The sequence below is a fragment of the Dermacentor albipictus genome, chromosome 3 (assembly GCF_038994185.2).
Source record: "Dermacentor albipictus isolate Rhodes 1998 colony chromosome 3, USDA_Dalb.pri_finalv2, whole genome shotgun sequence".
Taxonomy (NCBI): domain Eukaryota; kingdom Metazoa; phylum Arthropoda; class Arachnida; order Ixodida; family Ixodidae; genus Dermacentor; species Dermacentor albipictus.
Genome location: NC_091823.1, coordinates 87,489,255 through 87,496,278, shown reverse-complemented (window position 1 = coordinate 87,496,278; position 7,024 = coordinate 87,489,255).

The window sequence follows — 7,024 nt, the reverse complement described above, 5'->3', positions numbered from 1 at the left end:
GACGTATATGCCGTCTAACGCCCTTATGGGCAGTTGTTCTTGAGTGGTTCGATGGGGCGGACGTGTATCGTGCGCGCGGAAGAGGGGCAGCGTGTCCTTCTAGAACGACTACAGGAGCGACCGCGAGAATGGGCGCGCCGGCGGCGGGAAGCCGCTAAGGCCGATCGTGGGTCCGCCGATGAGTGTAGCCAGTCGTGTGGGCCGGCGTACGAAGACCCGCCACGTGCCCGTCAAGAACGGCGACGTGAGCAGAACCGGGAATGTCAGCGCCGGCGCCGGGACGTCGCCAAGGCCCGTCGTAGCTATGCCTTACGAGCATCCGCAGCGTGCCCGTGACGAGCGGGCACGCGAACAAAACTGGGAACGTGAGCGCCGGCTATGTCTTTGTCTTGATGCTTTAATTGCATATACATAGTCATACATATATACAATTTCTTCATTTTAGAAGAACGCATAACAGCTTCCCTGGTCCACCTTCTTCACAGAGTCGAAGGGCTGATGAATATTTTTTTTCTTCCCTCTACCAAAATTCATTTTGCTATAGTCAGCGGCGACTTGAATGTTACGAACACGCACCTCCCACAAAGACGTAGTGCACGTGCTATTCACCTCTGAAGCAAAAGCGAGCCTACAGGAGTCAGCTCACAGCTTAATGACCTTGCTATGACAATGTAAGTGCTTGGCTGTTTGTAAAATAAGCTGAAGCAAAGTTTGGGTACGGGCTAGTTGGTATTCCATGGTATCAATCGTCACTTACAGCGCGTACATGGACCAGGGACAAAAAGGACGACGCTTGTCTTCGTCGTCCTTTTTGTCCCTCGTCTATGTACGCGCTGTAAGTGACGATTGATACCTTGGAAAATAAAAGCTGATATTTTCCATCTAGAATGTTAGCAATGGCTGAATAACCATAATAAGACAACGCCTAAAATCTGCCCTAGCCGTAAAGGTTTCGCCCTCAAAATAGTGACACAAAGGTCCATCTGTGCGGAAAAAAACAGCTGTTTTAAATGAGCGAAATCACCTGAATTCAGGCTAATAAGCGAACCGTTACGTTATGTACTGTGTTCTTGCCAACGGGTAAATAAACTTTCTTGTGATCTATGCAAATTGCGTTCCACTTGTATGATCTACATATGCGAAGGTTGAGGGTTCGGTTCCCACCTTGGCAAGTGGTTTTTTCATCCACTTTAATTTTCTATTAATTTATCGTTTATTTATTTCATTTATTAAGCCCAAGTAATTTCCCCTATGTTGTCCTTGGTGTCAGTGTTTGTTGGCTTCTCATGATATGACTAATAAAAATCAGGCTCCTCGGTCACCCCCCTTTATTCTCGTTTACTACATATAACATAGTAATTCTTAGGTTGTCCCCCACCATAATAGTCTTTTAACGCTAAGCTTTCTTTGCTTAGCTCCCAGGTTTGATGCCGCAGTAGCTGCTATATGCTGCTGGGTCGGTCGCTATGTCGGCTGATAAGTGTGCACATCAGGGACGTTTTATGTGCGCCGAATGCTAGAACTAGCACACAGGATTGCATAACCTCTGCATGCCGACCGACAAAGCACGTTTCCAATAACGCACCTCTGCTTCGCGTAATAAAATATATATTCCTAAATCAAACCTGAACCGACAATGGGGCGTAATAGATATCTCTCAACCACACCAACATCTTAGTGGAATAGCGCATTATGTTCCACAGATTATTTTATTTACTTGACTTTCTTAGATTTAGCCTTTTGTATGTGTCACTATCCATGTGCGCTGTCGTGACCAAATCTCCAGAATGGATATGGGCCACTGTGAGGAAAGGGGTACAGAATACTTTATTGTAGCAAGATATGTGTCGTACATTTTTTCTCCATACACTCGCCATCACCATTATTCTCTCGACAAGCGTCACGCGTCAACAAGGTCCTCGTGCTATTACTGAGTAGGCGTCTCACACTGTTTAACCACCTGATTTGGTGTCTCCATTTCGGCACAGCTCATGAGAGGTGTAGTGCATAAACATAAAAGAGCACGATAATACACTTGTAACCTTTGTGGTGGAAAAACATAAACATTGCAGGGAAATTACGTGTCACATAAAATGAAATTATAACAACTTTAGGCATCACCGTTACTTATATAAAATTTAATTATTCGCTTTACTGAAGCTTCACTTCACGTGGAGTCCAGCGTGTGCGTTGCGGCTGCATATTTCATTTTTTGCTCCAAGTGCTCCTAAACTTGCAAAGGTACGTTTCCACATTAGCCTTCGAGGTAAACAAATATATTCATGCTGTCTACTAATGGTAGCATCGGTCATTGTCAACAGGCAAGAAGTCGCTAAAGATCGACTTGATTAGGACAGTCCAACGACCAGCTATAAAATACGGCATCGATTCCAAGGAGGATAAGCATGCCCAGAAACTGTTGAAAGGCCTCCCGAGAGAGCACCAGCATGATGTGCTATTGAATGCAGGGTTCCATCTGCATACCACCGCTGCTTCTGACTAGTATTTTCACGCGCTTGTTTTTATTCATTTCCTTATTCTTTTGCTTCACAGACGCAATACACCTTTAGGTGTTATTAGCACGCATACATTCGCAGCGCTTTACAGCCAATATCGTAAAATCACAGTCAGACGACTGATTACTAAATATTCAAAACGCCTTGGTTGTTGGTGCTGCTGAACAGGTGTTTCGCCGCCTGGTTTACGGATAGGCCATAAAATTCGAGCGTGGTGCTTGATCTGTATCGGAAGATGAATATGCTTCAGAGTGGGCTGGCAACTGCCATAAGGAAAGTCCGTGACTTTCTCGATGTTGCGCTGGACACGGGTCACTGTCGCGTGGTTGCATGGAATAAGTTTTTGGGTTTTTTTCATGTCTCACGAAAAAAGAAGCTCAGTCACAATTGATTCCTTAAACATTCCTGCGAGAAATTTCTGTGAAGTTACACGGGAAGCTCACTTGGCTAATAGGACGCTGTTTGCACGATATTTATACGTACCAAATAAACCCCAGACAGATACAGTGTTTGACAAGCATTGTGTGGTAATTAGTTTCCGATTTAGGGTGTTGTCTCAAACGTTCCCTGAGAAAAGGCAATATTTAAAACGCGTGTCAATACAGGTGCAGTCAAATAAATACTGTCACGTGGTTACATTTGTTTCATTGTCAACACATATCTTTAATTTATTGTCCTTAGGTAAAGGTAAAATCGGAAAAGTCTTACTTTGCCTGGTTGTCGCAGAGGAGACAGATGTGCACTAAGAGAAATAACCAAAAAAACTCATGCAACTACGACTCTGACAATTGTATGCCACAGCCCTGCCAGTCCTGAGGGGAGTCAACAATTGCGACAAAGAAGCTCTAAATCTTCCTCCCTTTAAGAACTTGGTGGAATGTAATAAAAGCTGCAGATTTCTTTAATGTGGTGGGTTAATAAGCCTGCCAATATTCCGAAAATCCTTATTAGGTTGTTAAGGAAATGGAGGGATACTTAGACGTCCTTTAGCGCAATTCTTTACTGATCCTAAGATCGGCACTTAGTGCATCAAGCTATATGGTTATAAGGAGGCTACTGGGGCAATCAGCAGCAAGAACAGACTAATACTAATTAAACAAACGTTATTTCCAAGAAAAAAATTTTGGCACTGAACAGAACATGATAAACGTGCGATGAGCACTTCTCTCGATATTAGATGTTTTGCTCAAGCGAAGCTCAATCGCAGCGTTGTTTGTTGTAGAAAAACAACAAACGGTACTTAAGTATCCTCAATGCATCAAACTTATGTCTTCAGCGGCATAGTCCCTTTATAAAAGAGAACTTTTAATGCCGTCTTTCCCGCTGTTGGACACGTCGGTTCGTTCGCTTTCTCGCCAAGTAAAGGAAGCCAATGCTGGAGATAGCGCAATAGTGAAGTGAGCCGATCATGAAGCATCATAGCAAAATGGGTCGAGCCTGGAGACAGCGTAACCTGGAGTCGCTGCAGGGTCACGTGGCAGACTTCTTTGTGTTTTGCTGTACTGCTCGGTAGACGCGTAACGGCTATGCTACAAAACGTTGCACACAAGGAGAACAGTTGTACAGAACTTTATTGGGATAGCAATTATATGGACATTCCAGGCGCATTTCTGCCGTCGCCATCGCCGTGAGGCTCCATATGAGTGGAAGCGTGTGAGGGTGAGCCGGCTAACGCGGTTCAATCTCGCGTGCGCGAGCGAGGAACGCGGCCCGGATGCTCACCAACGGCTCCCTTTGGGGAGCGAGTGATTGCACTGGCACTGAAAACAAAACTCGTGGCTCAGTGGTAGCGTCTCTGTCTCACACTGCGGAGACCCTGGTTCGATTCCCACCCAGCCCATCTTGCAAGTTGTTTTTTATTCATGAAGTGCCTGCTGGGATTTATCGCTCACGGCCAACGCCATCGACGCCGACACCGACATCGGCTTTTCTGCGACACGAGCTCCTTAACGCTGTCGCGTTAATAGAGGAGGCGTTGGCCACGCGAATCGCGGACGCCATAGTAGACGCCTTTGGCGGACGCCGTAGGGACGCGTTGATGGTGCTCGTGTGTGTTGAATGCGGTGTGCGACATGGCTGAAGGATGCGCTCGCGCGGGCCTCATCTTCACAGGGATCTGCGATGTTTGCAGAGTGCGCGTAGTGCCGGTAACTTCGTATGCGCTGTGCTTTCGACGTTTAATACGCGTTGAAGTTACAGATGCACGGATGTCAATTGAGTCGCGGCTACTGCCACGATTCCTATTTACAAATCGTTTCCATAAGCTTTACAGATATTCTAACATGTGAGTTAGATCTGCTTATATTTTTTGTTTCTCTGAACAGGATCACCGAGTCATCGGAATGACAGCAAAAGAGACAATAGTATATACCTGTGCATTTATGAGGGAGAACTCCTGTGAAAGGGTGCTGGCCAATCCTTCTAGAGCATCAGTAGAGTTAACTGAACGGTGCCACCGTATTTCCTTGCATGGTGCAACTGCACCAAATGTGGCATCAAAAATGTATTGCCACAGAAGAAATCGTTCTTAAGGAGGTTCAAATGTTGCTTCAGCTTCAAAACAGGGAATTGGGTTGTCTTATTGGATATAAAAGCAACAGATCCTGTACTTCATTCTTTTGTGTCCTGGTTTGTTTTACAAGAAGTCAGACGTAAGCTGGGGCAACTGTGAATACTGCATTCTTTCACAGAGGATCCCCTCCCCAACTCTCTTCAATGTGGCCATGCTCAAGTTCCCACCACATCTCCACAAAATACCTTACGTACAATACGCCCTACATGCCAACGACGTGACACTGGATATATTAAGGCCCAGACGGGGAAAGTCAATAAGAGCTCGAAGCTGTTACTGTGGCTGTTCAAGCTTACATCACGACAGGGGGCGTCGCATGTGTGACCGATAAGTCTGAACTGCTTCTCGTGCACTGGAAACGCTAAAAAAAAGCGCCTTCACCTGATATAATCGTCAGGCTTCTCTACTTTCCCATTCCAAAAGGCGGACCATTTGCGCAACTTCGGCATACACATCGAATCTAATGGCAAGGTTACTCGTACAATCCACCAACTCCATCAACAAATTTCACACATTACACACATGCATCCCTCCCGGCACCAGGACCGCAGACGCACTCGGGCTCAAGCCCTGATATGGTTGTTTGAAGACGGCGTGGCCGATGCACCAGTTCTGTACAGAGATTCAGCATATAGCTTTTCTCATGAGCTCCGGCTCATTCCTACTACAGGCAACACACACACACAAACAAGCACACACACACACACACACACACACACATGTATATATATATATATATATATATATATATATATATATATATATATATATATATATATATATATAGCTTTGCGTTACACTTACTGACAACTTGCAGGGCGTGTGTCTTGGCTTCAAAAAAAAAACTTACGTTATGTACATAAAGCCTATCTGCAAGAGCAATGCATGCCGAGGGCAACGGCATGTGCTGCTCACTCTTTATTAGAGTTATATTACAGCATACGGTAATGCTGCTTCGTACGAGAGAGAGCAAATCGCTCCGTTCTTATTGGATGGACCTTGCAACATTGGAACGATACTTTGAATAATTTGGGCACATAGGTTTCTGTGACATCATTTATAGAATTGACGGTTACTTCATTACGAGTACCGACAGTGACCTGACGTCACAGCCACAAGCTATTTACTCAAGTACGGCTAGTTCCTTCGATGAAATTGAGCAGTTCACGTTTCACGAAATGCTCGACTGGAGTAGTGGATGAAATGCCGCTCTCGTGTGTAAATACCTGTTAAGTTGATCAAACTGGACTCTGCGTCTTTTTTTCTCTTTCTTTCATGGTATTTATTACAGTAGCAATGTGTCAGTGAGCGAGCACGGGAGTATGAACTATCGTTAAAGAAGGAAGGTAATGTGCACTCACCTACGCATTGCATTGCGATCAACTGTGAGCGACTGCTTCGTGAAACGAAGATACTGGCCGAAAGTAAAGACACCTTAGCAAGAAAGTTGTTGCTGGCTAATCATATTTAAATAAAAGCAGTGCGAACTGCATCAGTGATACTTCTATTTCATCTTAAGCAACGAGTTCCAACTGTTTGACACGTAGCTGTAAATTATTTTGCTTATTTCTCTTCGTTTTATTTCACGTGACCAAACGCGCATGCGAATCTGGTCTAATGTTTCAACTTCGCTCTACAAATAAACCGCCGAAGAATTTAAGAATGTGCTCTGTCCCTTTCTATTCCATTTTATTTTTCAGTGTTTTGTTTTCTCGTCGTGCTAAAATGCGTCCATTAGTTTTCAACAAACTCGCCAACTAACAAATTTTAATTAACGTAAGCCTGACCGCGTCGTCCTTACATCTGCGGCGATATCAAGACGCAAGGTCACACGGGTCTCAGTAATGAGAAATATTTGGACGACATTTCATGCGGTGACTTAAATGGAACCTTGATGGGTAGCGCAATGTTCACGCTGCGGTCGAAGACGCGAGCG